Below are 19,514 nucleotides of genomic sequence, written 5' to 3'. Positions count from 1 at the left end.
GAAAGCCTGCTTCTCCCTCTCCCACTCACCCTGCTTGTGTTCCCTCTCTCACTGTTTCTCTCTCTGTCAAATAAATAAAATCTTAATAAATAAATAAATATTAGTTTTCTTATTTTCTTCCTAACATATGACATCTTTTCTTCCTTTATAATATTATATTGCAGATTCTCAATAATTTTTCAAAAATTTTGTCTTTACTTGTAAAATAAATTTATCACATGGTCTAATTTCCATATCAAGTATGTTTAAATGTGGGTTTAGTGGATTAAATTGGGGTGCCTGTCTGGCTCAGTCAGTAAAGCATGTGACTCTTGATCTCAGGGTCATGAGTTTGAGCCCCGCATTAGGCATGGTACATATTTAAAATAAGTAAATACATACACACATACAACTGACATTCTAGATAGTCAATTGTCATTTTATTTGTTTAATTTAAATTCAATTAATTAACATAGAGTATATTTCAACTGTCATTTTAATTCACATATAAATATTAAACTTGTTCAAGAGTGATAAGGTTCTAAAAGGTTTTAGAATTCTGGTAAGGAAATAATACTTATGTACTCAAAATAAAGTAAGATAGGCTATAACTCTATAAAATTTTGTTTCTTGCTTATAATGTAGTCCTAGTGTCTATTTCAGTTCACTTATACTAAGTACTCAATAAAAAAATCGGTGAATTAATTATTGAAATCATGAACTAATGGAATTTGATGATGGCTACAATGGTACAAATTCAGATGAAGGAGTGATTTTTTTCCTGGAGAAATGCTGGACACATTTTCATGATGAAACTAATTTCTAAAATTTTAAGTTTTAAGGAAGTAAACTTTTTAAGGATTATTAAACTCAACTCACTATATTTTTATGACTTTTAATTTTTATGTAATTTCAAATATGAGAAAATTTGTACTGATTATATACTTTTATTTACCTCTTACCCAAATTATATTTTGTCTCATTTATCATTGTTGATAAGAATTATTTGAGAATAAGTTGGAGATATTGTGTTCTTTACAACTTAGTAATTCATTTGTATCTCCTAAGACAAGGGCATTATCTATATAACCATATTATTATTATCAAAAGTAGACAATTTAATATTGATATAATTGTTACCTAATCTATAGTCTATATTCCAATTTCATCTATAGTCCCAATTTTATTTTATAGTTATTTTGTTTCTACTTTTAGGAACTTTGTGTGTGTGTGTGTGTGTGTGTGTGTGTGTTTTAAAAGATTTTATTTATTTATTTGACACAGAGAGACACAGTGAGAGAGGGAACACAAGCAGGGGAAGTGGGAGAGCAAGAAGCAGGCTTCCTATCGAGCAGGGAACCCAATGCAGGTCTGGATCTCAGGATCCTGGGATCATGACCTGAGCCAAAGGCAGACGCTTAACCACTGAGGTATCCGGGCACCCCGTTCCTACTTTTGAACTTGCCTCAGAATCACATATTGTATCTAGTTGTTTATCCTGTTTCTTTAGTCTTTTTTTTTTTTTAAGATTTTATTTATTTATTTATTTGACAGAGATAGAGTGAGCGTATACAAGTAGGGGGAATGGTAGGCATAGGGAGAGTGAGAAGAAGCCTCCCAGGTGAGCAAGGAGCCTGATGTGGGCTCATTCCCAGGAACCTGAGATCATGACCTGACCTGAAGGCAGATGCTTAACTGACTGACTGGCCCCGTGCCCTTTCTGTAGTCTTTTTAATCTAGAATCGATACTTTAGGCTTTCTTTTTGTATCTAAAATACTTTTTTTCACATGTATGAGCTAGTTGAAGTCACCTCAGTTTGGGTTTGTCTGAGATTTCCTCATGGTAAGATAAAGATTATGTATTACTTTTGGCAGTAATACCACAAAGTTATATAGTGTATTTCTTACTGCCTTATATCAAGAGGCACATGATGTTAGTTTTCCCAATATTTAATATCCATTGGTTCACCATTTCTATTTTTTTCTACTCCAAAAAATATAAGAATTTAAGAATTGTTAATATATTTTCAGAATGGAATCTTATTTTACTGAATACATTATAAATCATCATTCGTTATATAATCTGATGCTCAAATTACCCTTTCATGTCCTTCTGATAGGTCCCCATTATTCTCTTAGCACTTTCTTTCTTGTGCAAGGAGATGTTCCAAGAGAATTCTTTTACTTACCTGCTTCAGTCCTGGAACAGAGTTTTATCCTTTACTGGAGAATGCCAATCAACTTATTTTAAAAATGAATGATTGGAAGAGAAATGCATGTGAAAGTACTCTTTAACTTAAGATATTGAAAAATCATGTTTTCCATTTTATAAGGTAGTAAATTCACGGTTTTTTATGTAAATTGTAGATTATGGTAAACCCGCATCTAAAGAAAAAAAAAAAAAGGAAAAAAGAAACTAAAGACAATTCCATTATTACATTTGTCCTAACATCTCTGTTATCTTCACAGTCTGAGAGAAAAAAAATCTTATTTTCTTCCTCCTTTCAAGCATGTTCCTTTTTCTGCTTTTCTTTCCTCTTTGAACCCCATTCCAACTGCTAGATCATGGGAGTAATAAAATTAAAATTTTACCAAAGGTAAATAAAGCTTCTGTTTTCCTCCTTGTGTACAAATCTCCAAGGGAAGAAATTTATAAGTGTTTAGCTACCTGCTTAGAATTTGTATGTTTTGGAGGTGAGGGAATAGAAAAATAACACACATGAATTAATGTGCCAATAAATTATCTTGTCCCAGTTCTTTCTACCATATTGGATGATCATTTTCCTTGCTGTCCTGATAACTAAATATTCCAACATATTGCTTTATATCTGTACGTGATTAGAAACATCAGATTCAGCAGGGGTAGACTCTATGTAAAATTGCTTTCCTGCTGCTCTGGGTTCATGTGAAAGAAAACCAGAGTAAATCAATTCACTCTAAGTATCTATGAATTTAAAGTATTCAGCCTTTCCTGGACATGGGCTAATACAATGAAAGAAAGAAATGCTTAACTCTAAGGAATGGAACTCTATGGATTTTGGTAAGATACTGTTTAGAGAAAGGGTCAAAACCATTAGAAGATAAATAAAACCTTTTTTTTGAAAGATCACAAACCTCAATGTATAGACTTACTTATACTAAGTAGGTCTGAGTTCAGTCACCACATAACATTTTTGAAATGGAAACCATCTAATTCAGACAGCTTAGGGCAGGTAATAATACACAGCTGAACTGTAAAACCAGAAAGCAGAGGTTTGGGGATAGGGATTCAACACATCTGGAGTGTATTTCCAGAGCCATTGCTCAGTAAGTAACAGGATTCTCATTTGGACTATTTTTGCTTGCAGGTGGCAAAATGAGTCTTCCCCTTTGCTCTAGGGGTTTAGAACCTAGAATCTCCGCAAAGCATGGAACTCCTTTTCTTTATGCAGAAACAGATAGAGCTGTTATTTCCTTAGGGATAAAGTAGGTTCAGTTATCAGCAGGAAAGGTAGTTGTCTCTGAAAAAGCTAAGGTTGATGATTTCACATTTTCTCGCTTAATATGCATCAAAAAGTGGACACTGACCTTCAATGAGTACAGCTTTCATTTTTTGAGTAATGAGGCAATTTGCTGTCAAATTGTCTCATTAGGTTCTATTAGTCATCTAGGATACAATGGATAAAGAGTTTAATTTTATTATTTTCCTGGGATCAGACCATTGGGACTGAATCTAATTTAGGAAGGCCTAGAAGAACACGTACTTTTGGTACATTCCTTAAAATAATATTTTAATTCTTTTGAAATAATAGGTTATAAAAGGTATTACAAATTGATTTCATTTTTATAAACCCTTAGACTTGACAACAGAGCTCCAAATGGAAGTTGTGCCTCTACTGAATTGTCAGAGAAAACCATGAAAGATAAGCCCTTCAAAGAAGAACCATGAGAGACTGTGGATTCTGAACAAACAAACTGAGGGTTTTAGAGGGGAGGAGGTGGGAGCATGGGTGAACCTGGTGGTGGGTATTAATAGAGCACAGGGTGTTGTACATAAGCACTGAATCTTGGAACACTACATCAAAAACTAATGATGTACTGTATGGTGGCTAGCATAGCACAATAAAAAAAAAAAAAGAAAACATTAAAAAAAAAAAGACAAAGAATACATCTATCCAATAATGCTTCAACACTACCATTCAGTTTTCTTCCCGAAGTTCAGCTCTACTTAATTCAAGGAGAGCATGTTGGGATCAGATAAGTTTACTTGAGCAGACCCAACAAGGGGAAAATGGAGGTTCTAAGAGAATTCCTCTGAGCCTATAGTAGTTCAGACATGAGTCAATCCTTCCTTAAATAAAAATGGAACTTATAATCCTATTTCAATCTTAATACCATCTATTCTGCTTTGATAAATGGTATCCTCAGCATTTGGATTTCCCTACTATCAGCAATACACATTAGCTACACACCAGTAACATACTTGAGGATTCAACCAGTATTTTCTAACTCCATAAAAGAGTTAGTGATACTAATTAAGATAGATTTGATTCCATCTGCTAGATGTCTTTCTTTGAATCAAGTCATACCACAGAGTATTATAAACCTAAACTTTGTTGGCTTTGATTCCTTCTGAAATGTTCTTTGTTAGCCTATATTTTAATATTAACGCTATGCTCTTGGCCTTTAATAAGGATGACATAAGAAACAGGTTTATTACAAGCATTTCTTCTATAATCTTACTACTAATAACAGTATGCATTATTTTTTTCAATTCTTGCTTGTAAAGATTTTCAAAATAAACTGCCATTATATTTGACATAAGAAAAAATATTAACATTATATTTTAATTGGATAGAAAAATTAGAATTTTACCCCAATTCTCCATTCTCCTTGGTTTCTAGAAAGCTTGGTGTAAATTAATATTCAGTCACTCATACTTTGATGTACCACGTATTTTTTCCCCATTTCCTTACTTCCTATTTAATTTTGATGATCTCTAGTGCTTCTGACTTGGTCTTTAATTGAAAACCACCACTAAATCTTGGGGATATGTGAGAAATATGCATTTTATAAAAAAAAATACATTCATCAAAGTAATAGTATTCTGCAAAGTAAGGTAATCATAATCTTTATTTTAAAAAACAATTTGTTAAGTGTTTCTTTGTGCAATGTATGATAAAGGGTGTAGGATGGGGAAATTGCTAAAAATTCTCTCAGTGTATTTTTAGCTTCCCTACTTACCTCCTTTCTATAAATTGAATATTTACTAACCTATAATATTGATCCAGGAAGAACTTTTAAGGTTTGGTTAGGATTTACTATGTGTAATTTATTATCAGAGTTTATTTACTAGCTGAAATAGATGTTCATGCTGCTCGTAATACAGGAGTCATGAGTTCAGCTCTTGAATGGAGCTTTTATATTTGCTTTATTCCAACACCCTAACAAGTACCTATATCTTTGGCTAAATCTTAAGCAAATGTGCATAATTAGACATTAGGTTAAATGGATATGAAAAAAAATCAAATATTTAAATGTACAAATGTAAAATATTATCACTGATACAAATAAAAATTCTTTTAATATACAGCCCAAGAATAAATGGTATTGGCTAGTTTTGTCCAGAACTAGGATATCCATCTGTAGCAAAATTATAAATATGAGAGCAAGCCAGACTATTTATTTACCTTTTGGTGCTGGCAGTTGTTGATTGACTATATGCAGATCAACATTTTTTTTGATATGTAAATTTTGATATGTAAATTCACAGGCTTACAGTTAGTTTGTTAACATTGCAAGATTTTCCTATACTTTTAAGAAGCTCTACTTTCAGATAATCACTACTCATCAATCGTTTTGCATCAGAATCCATTAATTTTTACCATGTCCTCTTTCTTATAGCAGAGGATAAAAAATATAGAATATATGCAATATACACAAAATTTAATATAGAATACAGAGTATACACAAAATTTAAATTTTGTGATGATAAATATAAACTTGATCTCAGCAACTTAATTAATAGTTTTGCTTTAAGACACATTTTTAAAAGACTGCCTTAAGAATTTAGGACCCATTCTCTTTTCCAGCTGCTTCTTGGATAAGGTCACCAGGTAAGGATGTATCTGGAACGGATTCCTCTAGACATTAATAGAATTATTTATGCCTGCTATAACATTAGACTAGACTGAGGAGACATAAGATACCAAAAAAAATACTATTTTTCCTGTAGAAAAATTCATAAGGTAGCAACCTTTTACACTCTGCAGTGGCCTCTTTGTGATGGCTCTGAGCTGGATTAACAAACCACAGCCAAGGGTCCAAATTCAGCCCATTGCTTGTTTTTGTAAATAAAATTTTATTGTAATCCAGCCATGCCTATTTATTTATATCTTGTCTATGGATGTTTTCATGCTACAGTGGCAGAGCTGAGTAGTTGCTACAGAGATTATATGGCTTACGAAGTTTAAATTATTTCCTATAGGCCCTTACAGAAAAAAAAAAAATGTTAACCCCTGATATTTAATAAAACTTGCACTGAGTAAGTCATTTAACAAATTTCCCAGGCAATGTGAATTTATTTATGATAGGCTTCCTTCCTTGCTTTGGTAAGGAGGACATGTTTAATCAAAAACTTGATGCCTACCACCAGCATAGTGTCACTACATTAAATATGTTATGTACTAATGTAGCTCCATCTTCGTCTAACAGCCACATTTTTGTCTTATTCTCCATGTTTTCTTAACTTCTAAAAATCTAGTGTTGCTGTATGTATATCTGCACAAATTCTCATAGAATCTCTACATTTTACAGAGAACACTGATTTATTATCATTCAAATGTTTACCTCTCCGCAAAATTAAATTTTTCCCACAATAAGTGGGGTGGAACATTATCTTGTAGAAAACATGTTTTGGCAATTAAAGATAATGTGGTTTTTAACTTAATATAATTCAGCTCCAAAACTTTCTCTCTCTCTTTTTTTTAATCAAAGGATTGGTATTCAAACATTCAAAAATAAAATATTTGAGAAGTTAGCATAAAGATAGTAATAAGACTGTGGGGTGCCTGGGTGGTTCAGTGGGTTAAGCCTCTGCCTTTGGCTCAGGTCATGATCTCAGGGTCCTGTGATGGAGCCCTGCATTGGGCTCTCTGCTCAGCGGGGAGCCTGCTCCCCCTCTCTCTCTGCCTGCCTCTCTGCCTACTTGTGATCTCTCTCTATGTCAAATAAATAAATAAAATCTTAAAAAAAAAAAAAAAAGGATAGTTAGACTGTAACAATTAGGCTTAAGTAGACCTAGGTTCAAATCCTGGCTATACCACTTAAGAGACATAAGTAAGTCATTAAACACGCTAGGACCTTACTTTTCTCATCTGTAATGTGGGAGAACATAATAAAATTTTGCATGCTTAAGATGAGAATTAAGTGAGATATGGCAGAGATATTTGTCTGTTCTGTTCACTGTTATGTTATCAATGCTTGGCACAAGGTGAGTACTCTAGATAGACGACAGATTGACAGATATAGAAGCACCTTGCAGAGTCACGTCATACATTAAATATTCAGTAAAAATTAGTTTCTGATTTCTTTTTAGACATATTCATTCACAATAAGTTTCTTTAGTCTTATTTAGAAATTGTTACAAGTTACTGGAAAGGATAACTTTTTAACCTATCATGCTGTCAGTCAGAGACAGGAGAAATTCTGCTTATATGCAATGCACACATGGGATACTTTGAAGTTTGGCACAAAAATTCTCAGAAACATGTTTTTGTAGAGATCTTTTTAACCTGAATTCTTAGCTCCTGGAGTTATGGTTCCATCTCTGTTAAAGAAAACTGAATGTGCAGTACATATGGGAACCTTGGAAAAAGATGTCTCAACTTTCTCTCAAGTGTCTTAGTTCAACTCTGAAGTCCATGAAAATCCACAACTTTAGGGTATGGCAAAAAGATTATTTTGTTGCTAAACTTTCTAAGAAACTTTGTGCTTTCTCATTCTCTGTGAACTTTTTACATATTTTTCAGCAAATCAGTAATATAAGCATAAATAGGAAGGACAATGCCCCTGACTTAAAAGTCAACAATACAATGAAGTATAGGCAGCATTATTATAACTCTGAATTATAGAAAAAAGTGAACAAAGGAAAAAAAAAAGTGGGTTGCAGAATGGGGAGATGGGGTGGGTTTGCCACTAGAAGATGAGGTCAGCTTACTAAGTGAGGCTAAAAAGAGGAAAAAATTATAAATAAGCAATCAGATCATATCACTGGCTGGTCTGCTGATATATTCATTTATCCATTAAACAATTACTTATTACTTATTGACCATTTATATGTTAACTAACAGTTTTACATCAGTCAATAAAATAGACTGGGTCCCTGTCCTCCAGGAGGATGCCTAAATTGGGAGGGCTGGATTTATCCTCTTTTATAGATCCCTAGGAATTCATATTAGTGAATGCCTGTTCTCCTTTATTATGTAGTGCATTCTCCCCCATTCATATGTTGAAACCTTAACACTAAGGGCTTGGTATTAGAAGGTGGGGCCTGAAGGAGGTAATTAGGTTTAGAAGAGATTGTGTGAATGGAAACTGCTTGACAGGATCATTGTCCTGCTAAGAAGAGAGACTAGAGCTTTCTCTCTCTCTCTCTCTCTCTCTCTCCCAGTGCCTTAAGACAAACAAAGAAGATAGCCATCTGCAAACCAGAAAAAGGGCCCTTACAAAGACCTGTCAATGCTGGCTCCTTAATCTTGGACTTCCCAGGCTCTAGGACTGTGAGAAATAAATTCCTGCTGTTCAAGCTGCTCAGTGTGGTATTTTTGTTATAGCAGCCTGAGCTAAGACACCCTTTGAAATAATCCATGATGTTTACTTTAACCTGTTTTAATCTTCACTAAAATATTGAAATGGGGTAGTATAAGCAGAAAGAATTAGAGGTCCCCCGAAAAAGACAGACATAAGACTTTTCTTGACCTAAGAAAAGTCAGTTTAGGCAGGCCTTCAACCATCTTGCGAAAAATGTTAAGAACAAACAGCCACTATCTGGCCAGGAGCTAGCCAAAACACACCCAGAAGTGAACTCTACGACTCTATACACATTCTTGAGCTATCTTTGCAGGATCTAAATCCCTTTGAGCACTTAGATACAGGATCCTGGAAAGCCAAAGAATTAACGATGCTGACCACTGCTGACTCTTGTGACTTCGACTTGGACTCTATCACCTCAAGATGACTCTTGCCCCAGGTCCATGCCGTATTCCCCAATGCACAAGCCCCTTCATGAATATGTATATACTCTTAGCTTAAAACTTCCCCAATTTTGTTGTTTGGAGAGATTTCACTTGGGAAAAGATCCCTACTCTTCTCCTTTATCGGTTGCAAGGAAAGCCCTTCCTTTTCCTATCCTTTGGTTTCATGGTATCTTTGGCTGAACATTCCCCAAGAGGTGAACCCAGTTTTGACTGGGTAATGTACGCCCTAGGACCCAGCCAGCATCTGTCAACATGATTTAAAGGAATGCTTGAAATGCTCCTTGTTTGAACCAGTTACAGTATTCAGTGTTGAGGTGGTGGACTTTTGTCGTTGTTAATTTAATCAATTTGTTCTGTACATTTTACAACTAAAATTAATTCATCATTCACTTGGGATTCATTTTCAATTCAATGTCTTGACGTTTCCTATTCTTTGTTTTGTCTTTTGGCTTCACATTCACCAAAAGGTGAACCCAGTTTTGGTTAACAGTAGTGTGGAGAGTTTAGTTTACTTAATATATCACTTTTGATGAATGCTCTTTGAAGCCAATTACTCATCTATGAGTTTTAGTCTACCCCAGTGTCTCAGAGTTAGCCAGTTCTACTTAGTTAAAAGTGTAAATAGCTCTACTATAAGGTAATTTTTTTTTCTTTTGAAACCCTCACCTTATCCACTATATAGGATAACTGACATTTTCTTCAACATTAAGTAAGTGATTATTTAGGATTACATCAAGTATCAATTAGGGATGAAGTCAGCTAAAAAGTACATTTATTTTCACCCACTTTCGGAACTAACATAGTAAAAATAAAATAAAATAAGCATATACTAACTATTTTTTTTTTCATAATGCAGGGGTGAAAAGTAATAGCAGAGTTGATAATAATTAATAGCCATAACTTGTTATAATTAGGATCTTGAACACATTTAAAATATTAGGGAAGGGGAAGAATAAGTATCTTTCTCCTGATCCCTGTACCTGGTGAAATTCTTCACAATGCTTGGAGGACAAGGTCATTTAAGTGATTTTTCCTCCTTTTACTTTGAGAAAAGGAAACTGAAGGGATCCTGTGAGCAACTGCTTTTGCTGCATCTATCTTGTTAGGACCTGCACCCACACTTTATACATGCCTTAATATATGCCCTCTTTATAAACATCAAAGAGCTAATGATTTATTTGGAGACTTCCAGCACAACAGATAATACCTAAGGAGTGACCAGGTGAGGTTATTATGTGTATTTTCCAAGGCCAGTGACTCTGGACATCTTGACACCAAGACACCTGGCTCAAGGGCATAAGTGATTTATGGAGGACACCTGAGTACTCATCCTTGTTTTGACTGGTTCCTAGATGCTGAGAGGACACGAACACCAGACCACCATCCTTAATAAAAACTCAAGAACCCAAGCAAAGATGAGACTCTCTCTCCGTTCCTTTCTGAGTCTTCCAGACATTCCATCTGTTATATTCTATCACTTACGCTATTCAATAAACTCTGCTCTCACTTCCTCTCTGCTTTGTATTTGATTTCTGTCTGCAAGAAGCCAAAAGCATTCTTGGCTGGTCCTGTGGAATCCCCTTTGGGTCTTAGGGCTCAGCCAGCCTCCATCAATACGACACAAAGGAATACTTGAAACACTCCATGTTTTAACCAGTTGCATCATTCAGTGTTGAAGTGGTTGTTGTTCTTATTTTAATCAATTTGTTCTGTACAGTTGCAACTAAAATTAATTCACCATTCAGCTGGGATTCATTTTCAATTCAATTTCTTGACCAAATTGCATTTTTACATTAAATTACATTCTTATGGATCTAAGTTGAGTGTGATTATAATGATTAATAAGGCCATGTAACTTTATAAATTAACCATAATTGGCCACAGTGACTGGGAAGGTAAATCCCATTATAGAGGATTGGAGTTGAGAGACTGGAAATGGTGGCTGGTTGAGGGGCTTATACATCCTGTTATAGATGTTTTGAGGAAATATCCATTAACTAGAGGGATTAGTATTTATTCATTTGTAAACTTGTTTCACTTAGCTCAACCCTTTTTCTTTTTTTAATGAATAAATGAATGAGTTAGTGAGTGGCTATAGCAATTTTCAAGTGCTCCTTAAGATAGCAAAATAGCAATAATAATTTTTTGAATAGACTATAATTTCCTACTAGGAAGAATATTTTTTCTACTCAATTTTGAGTGCATTTTATGTAAAGAAGAGTAAGAAAATATTCTATGTTTTAGTCTAAATACCTTATGAATCTCATTCATATACACTATAGAATTTTAAAACATGAGGGGTACCTGGGTGGCTCAGTCAGTTAAGCATCTGCCTTTGGGCTCAGGTCATGATCCCAGGGTCCTGGGGATCCAGTCCTGCATAAGGCTTCCTGCTCAGTGGGGAGCCTGCTTTTCCCTCTCCACCTGCTGCTCTCCCTGCTTGTGCTTTCTGTCAAAAAAAAAAAAAAAAAAGATTTGATTCCTCAAGTTAAAAAAGTATCTCTTTAAAATAAAAAGAAAAGAATTCATTCTAGTACAATGCAATTAACTACCACTTTAAAGTGAAATTGACTTTATGAATGCATATATATATGTGTGTGTGTATATATATATATTATATATATATATATATATATTATATATATATTTATATATTTGTAAATATATATCGGTTTTGTTTCTCTGGAGAACCCTGACCAGTACCATGGGGATGTGACATCTAGGCACTCAGGCTAGGTCTTCACCTTCAATAGCACTGGGCAAGTCAATCAGACAGCTCTATTCTCTGAGTGCTTGAACTACCTGCTTGACAAGAACATAGTGACAAGAAAAGAAATATAGTATTTGGGAAATTTCTGATTGCAAATAACAAAACTAACAAATAAATATAGTAACAGCTACAAAATCTTACATTTGCTTACTAAAGGAAAACTGTTGGCTGACAAAATTATGATAGCTTTAGTCATAGGAAGCATTTTAGCTTAATCCCTTTGAAGCACTCTAAATCCTGCCTTATGCTGCATTATGTTCCTAGGATTATAATAACAAAGTTGCTTAAAACAAGAGAATTATTTTTCTTACTGTTTTGGAGGCTAGAGGTCCAAAATCAAGTTGTCAGAAGGACCATGTTATCATGAAGACTAGAATCCAACCCATGCCTTTCTTTTAGCTTCTGGTATTGCTGGCAATCCTTAATAGTCTAATCTCTGCCTCCATTATTACGTGGCTTTCTCTCTTTCCTGTATTTCTTTTCCCTTTTCTGATAAGACACTAGTCTTATTAGATGAAGACATCCAACATAAACCTGTTGAACATCCTTGTCTTTGTTTAGTTCTTTAAATGATATTTTTCCAAAGATGAGCAGAAACACTTATAAGGACATCATGAACTAGCTTGACTCAAGTCTAAAAACCTGACCAAGCTCAGGATTCAGAACCTCATAGCTTTACTGGCAAAGGTTCTAATCTTCTCTGCTTTCATTACAACAATAATTTAAATAACACTTAATATTTATATATTGATTTTTAGAGCTCTGTGTACATTATACTACTGGCTTCTGTTTTGTATCTTTTAGAATACCACATTATTTTGACTGTAACATCAATATAATTTATAATAATGTTATCACTTGGCCTCCAGGGTAACATTTTTTTTTAACTTTGATCAAAGCATGATGGTTTTATTAATTTGCCTTGCTTTAAAACATGAATCACAGAATTCTTTTTTTATTTAGTTTAGGCCTATGGTCTAGCCATAACCGGTTCAGGAAATGTCATTTTATTTGCTCTAGAAACTACACTTAAGGTTTATATGTAGACAACTTTTATTTTTTCATTTTTCTTTAGTTTTCTAGAAGTGTCCAAGGAACTTTAAGCTACAAATTAATATTCTGTGTATTTCTACAGGAGAGGGAGGATGTAGAACTCCTTATATAAGGAACTGTCTTTCATCTAGATGTATTATTTTCAGATCTTTCCTCAACCCATAAACACACACACAGTGCTTTTTCTCTAAATTTACCTTAAGGATTTTGTAGAATTGTGGAGGCCTGTGGAGATAGTAAGTGTAAGTGATGTAATCTATGTACAATGTTGTACACAGAATAGAAAAACAACTTAAAAAGATAAAAACTTAGACCAGAATCTATTTTTTCTTGGTTGTAAAAAGGAAATGGAATAGACCAACACATGAGAAGTGGTGCTCAAGGAAATTAGAGAAGAGATAGGAAGGTAGAAAAACATAAATCTAAGTCAAGGAAGTCCTTGAGAAAGGACAGTAAATATTCTTTAAATGATGAAAAAATATATATAATATATATATATATATAAATCACAGTAAATTACAGTAAATATTCTTTAAATGATGAAAATATATATTTATATGTATATGTATTTTTATACTGTAGTTTACTTTGGGCATGGTGCAAAACATAGAAAATGATGGTTCCTGTTCCCACAGAGCTTACAGTCTCAAAGTACAGAGTCCTGGGTTTAAATTCTAGCCCTGCCACTGTATTGGGTAAATTTTAGCCAGGTATTAAAACATCTGGAGCCACAGTTTTCTCTTTGATATATGAAGTAGAGCTAAGAGTACTTATCCTAAATGGTGGTTGGAAAGATTTAATGAAATAAAATGCATAATGCTTGGGTCCATATCTGTCATATAGTTGACATTCTCTTTGCTTTCCTTTTCAAATGTAGTGAAAGTTAAATAATGTGATGGGCACAGAATTCCACAAGCACAAAGGAAACTAAATAAAATCTTGATTTTTAAAAAGATTTTATTTATTTATTTGACAGAGAGAGATTGAGTGCAAGTAGGGGGAACAGCAGGCAGAAGAAGAGGGAGAAGCAGGCTTCTCACTGAGTGGGGAACCAAATATGGGGCCTGATCCCAGGACCCCCATCATGACCTGAGCCAAAGGCAGATGCTTAACCAGCTGAGCCACTCAGGTGCCCCAAATCTTGAATGTTCTTCTGTGACTAGACACATTGTTGACATTTTTTTTTTTTAAACCAGGGATTGATATTTTGGAAAGAGAATATTAAATTCTTAGATAAGAAACTTCTAAGTTAAAGAATGAAATTATTTATATATAGAATTGAGTTCAACTATTGAAATTTTCAGATTCATGTACGGAAGGTGCCTATTCACTATATCGTTGTATGAATTTTGAATTTTTCATCAAATCCTGATATTTTGGTATAGTAAGTCCTATATGTAACTTCCTCTGTTCTTACATATGTATTTTTAAACTGGTCTCATTTGCAAGAGTATGGGCTAAGGTCAAGGATAGATTATGTTCTCAAAACTATGAGATATTTAACATTTCACATGCTAATAGTCTGTGTTCCTGGCCTATTATATAGTGGCATAATGTTAATGACCAAGTTGCATGTCACTCATTTACACAGATGACTGCCAGGTAATGAGCCTTCCTAAAGAAGGAGCTATGGTAATTATCCTTGGTCTGAATGGATGTGTTTCTCATAATCTGTTTAAAATTTTTTTATTTATCTTCAAATCTATGTAAAATATTACAATGTTAATATTTTAAATTGGCAATACCCAAGGTGAAATTACAAACTGCAGTGTGGAAGCTAGTTAATTTAGACTATATTAGGTAAGGTCAGAATCTTAAAATGAGAGAAAAAGCTACTTCACCTATATTTATCTTCCATCTGTTTAGAAACTGTTCAGATTGCCAACATACTGATGCATCATTTATTTATAATAATGTGTTAATCACAATAATGAGCAATCAATTTTCAGATGTTAAATGAACACTCAGAAAAGGAAACCCTGTCATTTAGAAGGCCAGTTAATGAGAGCAAGGTGGAAAAATTGCTTGATTAGGCATCTGACTTTTTTAATACGAATGTTTGTGTCACCATGAATTTAAAGTCTACTAAACAATTGAGCTGCTTTATGCTGATTTTTGGCAAATTAAAGAGAACAGACTGCTTTTAAGGGGGAACTTCAACTACAACTGCTTTCATTGAGAACTCACTTCATGAGAAGTGTTTATGTCATAGATTGTCCCACATAATAGATTTTGCTTACGTACAAATTATAACCCAGTTTCTTATCATATAAATGTTCCATGGTCTAGAGAAGATGAGGGCAAACTACAGGGCACTGGTCAACTCCAGTCAGCCACCTGTTTCTGCAAAGCCTGTGAGCTAGAATTAGTTTTTACTATTTAAAAAGTTGAAATCAACCACATTTGAAAAAAATAATATTTGTGACAAATGACAATAATAATAAATTCAAATTTCGGAGTCTATAAGTGGAGTTTTATTGTACCACAGCTAAATGCATTCATTTACATATTGTCTATAGCTGCTTTTGTGCTACATTGGCAAGAGTTGTGTACAAAGATAGTTCAGCTGGCAAAGCTGAAAATGTTTAAGATCAGACTCTTTAGTGAACAAGTTTGTCAACCTCCAGTCTAGAAGTTATAAGTGTATGTAGAGTGTAAGTATGTGGGGACAGGGGTGAAGTGTAACAGAATTTCTACTCCTTATTCTGCCAGTAGCTGAAATGGAGCAAAAACAATTTTGTCTGCTTGGTTATTTTAATACTTTGAGCTAATATTTAATTTCTTCTTTTATGCTTAATCTGATGCTGCTCTAAAAGGAACAGTCTTAATCTTCCATTGGTTACTGTTCAATATATATTCACCTAGGACCCAGAATTCTCAGTTCAGTTGAAAACAAGAGACTGAGTTGTATTTGGGTATCGTGTCTGGATATTCTGAATATAAAAGGAGCTTCATCTAGGTAAGAACAAATTAAGACCCTGTTGTAACCTATTATGCTATGTTGCAATTTTATATTCTCAGTGGTAAAACATGCTTCTTTAGGTCTTTCACGTTAGAGTATCAAACCTGAGACATTGCATGCGTTCTCACTGGCCATGCCCAGCTATAAAATAATCTCATTACATTCAGTATATTTATTAAAACAATAATGACAAGTATAATGATAATAACAATAAACAAAGATTTATCGAATACCATTTTGTCCTAGGTCTGTTTTAAATATTTTTTATATATATTAACATAATCCTCACAATAATCCTATGATCTCTCTCCTATTTAATCTCTATTTTACTGATAAGAAATAAACAAAAAAGATTTCACAAGCTGTAATTCTGTTCAGAACTCTCTATTTCTAGATTTTATGAAATTTAAGACCTCTGAAGCCAAACTTGAAATAATTTTGGAGGTGTGTCCTGATCATAGTTCTACTGACTGGGGCTGGCCAGCCCCCCTTTATTCCTTTACTTTAATTCTACATTGGGATGCTGAGATTAAATCAGGATGTCTTAGAGTTCATCCATTGAAAAAGTATTTTATTGTTGCTCTATAGGTGAAACCATCCAAACTTCATAGAATCTAAATGCTTTAGTTCCTCATGACATTGAAAATGGAAGATACATTAGATGCACTCTTGTCCACAGAGTTTTGAATGACTTAGTAATGAGCCTTTGTTAGTAATTCAATAGTATCACACTGCTGATGTGAATAATTTGAAACTTTTCCTGTATCTGAGCAAAGTGGGACAATCTTTTGGAATATAGTTCATTTGCATAATGTTCCCTCTAAGAAAAAAACCTACATGGTTATGCAAATACTACATATGTTTAGATGTTAGATGCATTATGCATGCCTATTTAAAAGATTCAATTACTGGAATATTAATGTCTTCTTTTTTTCTGCCTTCAATATTCCTTCCAGCCTCCCTCCTTACCTTTACAACTCCAACTCCACACAGGTGGCCAGACATTTGGATTTTTCTGTGTCAGGGGAAAGCTGTTATTCAGGATCAAAAATAGAAGATACTCAAAGTCATTCTGCCTTCCTGTAAGTGATGGGGGAGAGGTGAGCCCTTTATTTAAGAGAGAGTGAACTGAAAACTCTGTGAGCGTAGGAAGGAAATTAAGGCCCTAGAAGTTGCCTTAGTCGGGGTTCTCATTTCCCAGTAGCCCAGGAGCCCCAGAGGAGCTCAGAGGAAATGGCATAACTATAGGCAGACCCAGGTACACAAACCCAGGAACGATGCATGTACATTAAGCACAGAATAGGAGCAGTCCAGCTGTTGAATATCTAGGACCTATCTTGGCTCAGACAATGCAGTGATTAGTGGTGACCATGATGACTGAAGAATAGAGGCCCTTCTTTCTTTTGTCAAGCACTACTTAGGCCTCTCTGGTTTCAGGGCAACTTTAAGGAAGGAACTAGTTCTCCAATTAATTCCAGAGAAGAAATATTCCTCTATTCTAGTATCAAAGAGGTTTATAGCTGGAGTTAGTTCGATTTAAAAAAAATAAATAGGGATGCCTGGGTGGCTCAGTAGCTTCAGCATCTGCCTTTGGCTCAGTTCACAATCCCAAGGTCCTGGGATTGAGCCCCATGTGGGGCTACCTGCTTAGCTGGGAGCTTGCTTCTCCCTCTCCCTCTGTCCCTCCACCCCTGCTTACACGCTCTCTTTCAAATAAATAAATAAAATCTTGAAAAAATAAGGAAAATAAATAAATATGTTGTTTCTTGCATACTTGAGATTGAAGGCTAAAATTCACAGCCACTACATACGTACATACATATAAAACAAATTCTTCTTAATATCCTCAATGGTGTGCCTTTATATCATTCTCTCTTTGAGTTATATAAAATTATGCCCAAGTGAGAATGAAAAGGATTATCCATCAACAAATACATAAGCTGTTACTTCAATTTCTCAACATCGTACCTAAAACATGGCACCTTGGCTTCCTCTAAAAAGAGAAATAGCACATGCCTCAATTACTATTTTTCACATGTATTTCCACTAGTTTTAGACACTTCCCCTGAGCTGTTTCTTCTGTCCCCTTACTTTATTTTTTCCTCAATATGGCTGAAGACCTAGGATGCTTGTGTTCTTCATCCAGCTTACCAATGGACACAGAGTAGCCTCTGGCAGCCATTTAATTTCCTCCAACTGTAGTGCAGCAGTCAGGATACCCCACCAAGTCCTCTCAGAGTGATTTGATATTTCTACTTAATTATTATTAGTGATGGATTTGAGATTCTCTAATGAAAATGTCTATTTCAGGGCAATATCTTATGATCTTAGGATTTGGAACTATTACCCTGTCTTGTTCTGCTTTGAGAGGGACATGAAGAAATCAAGCTTTGTATTAAATAACATTCTTTGTGAGGTCAATAACTAAGAACCGGGAATAAAAGTGGAATGTTATAGATTCCATAAGCCTATTTATTGAAGAGAGAGAAAATATTATCTTGTCTACTATTAATGACATTTCTTTAATAACACCCTATATTTTAGAGTAGATTTAAATATAGTATTTTATTTTCTCACCTCCATTTTCTATTGAGATTTTGTTTAGTCTATAAATTACTTTTATATCACTTGGGGCCTCTGAATGCTGTGCAGCAATAGACATACAGAGATTAGACATTGCTTTATTTTCTTTTCTAAGGATCCACTAATAATACAAATAAAGAATTTCAATTTTTATTTTTAAACAGCCACTATCTTTGGTGGTATTTGGAAAGGGCATTGAGTGGCCTAATCTCATTTTAGAGAAGTCATATTTTAGTCATGATTTGGCTAGAACATGGTATTTGAAGACCATTAATAAATCCTTGGTTCTTTCTGTAAATAGAAAGTTAGAATAAAGTAGACAGAGCTGCATACAATATGATGTTCTTAACAACAACGACAAAAAAATCAATATGACTGATCATTGGCTTCTTGTGAACCATAGATGAAGGCCTTTGAAAATAGGGAGAAATCAATAAGTGCCAGCAAGATGTAATATGAGGGGTATTTGAAAGGCCCTGATGTATACACGGCCCAGTGGCAGTCTGATGCTGTTGGAAATACTTCCACAAGTCACTGTTTCCCAAGTTCTCTATCATTAGCTTGTTTATCCTTATTTATTTTTTAAATTAAATTATTCCTGGCATCTGAAGTAATTATTTAATCTAACTGGCTAAATCTTGAAGGTGGGTTTTGTCGTTGTCTTAGGATCTGAATACAAGAGAGTATTACCCGTCTTCTCTCAAGTGAAAAAGCCTTGAAAAATACCAGAACTAGTGGAAGATTGCAGGAAAAAAGGCAAATGTCACCTCTTCTACAGTTCCCTTAGGAGTTATTCTGTCCATACGTTTGTATCCATCCCTCTTATACTATTGAGTTTCTTCATGGTGTTTACTATTTTTTTTTTGAAAATGCTCTGATGATACTGAACACTGTATATATTGAAAATCTGGTGGCCTGGGGGTCAATATGT

Source organism: Lontra canadensis, unplaced genomic scaffold (assembly GCF_010015895.1).
Source record: "Lontra canadensis isolate GAN:19392208 unplaced genomic scaffold, GSC_riverotter_1.0 scaffold61, whole genome shotgun sequence".
Taxonomy (NCBI): domain Eukaryota; kingdom Metazoa; phylum Chordata; class Mammalia; order Carnivora; family Mustelidae; genus Lontra; species Lontra canadensis.
Note: the sequence above shows the minus strand (reverse complement) of the source record.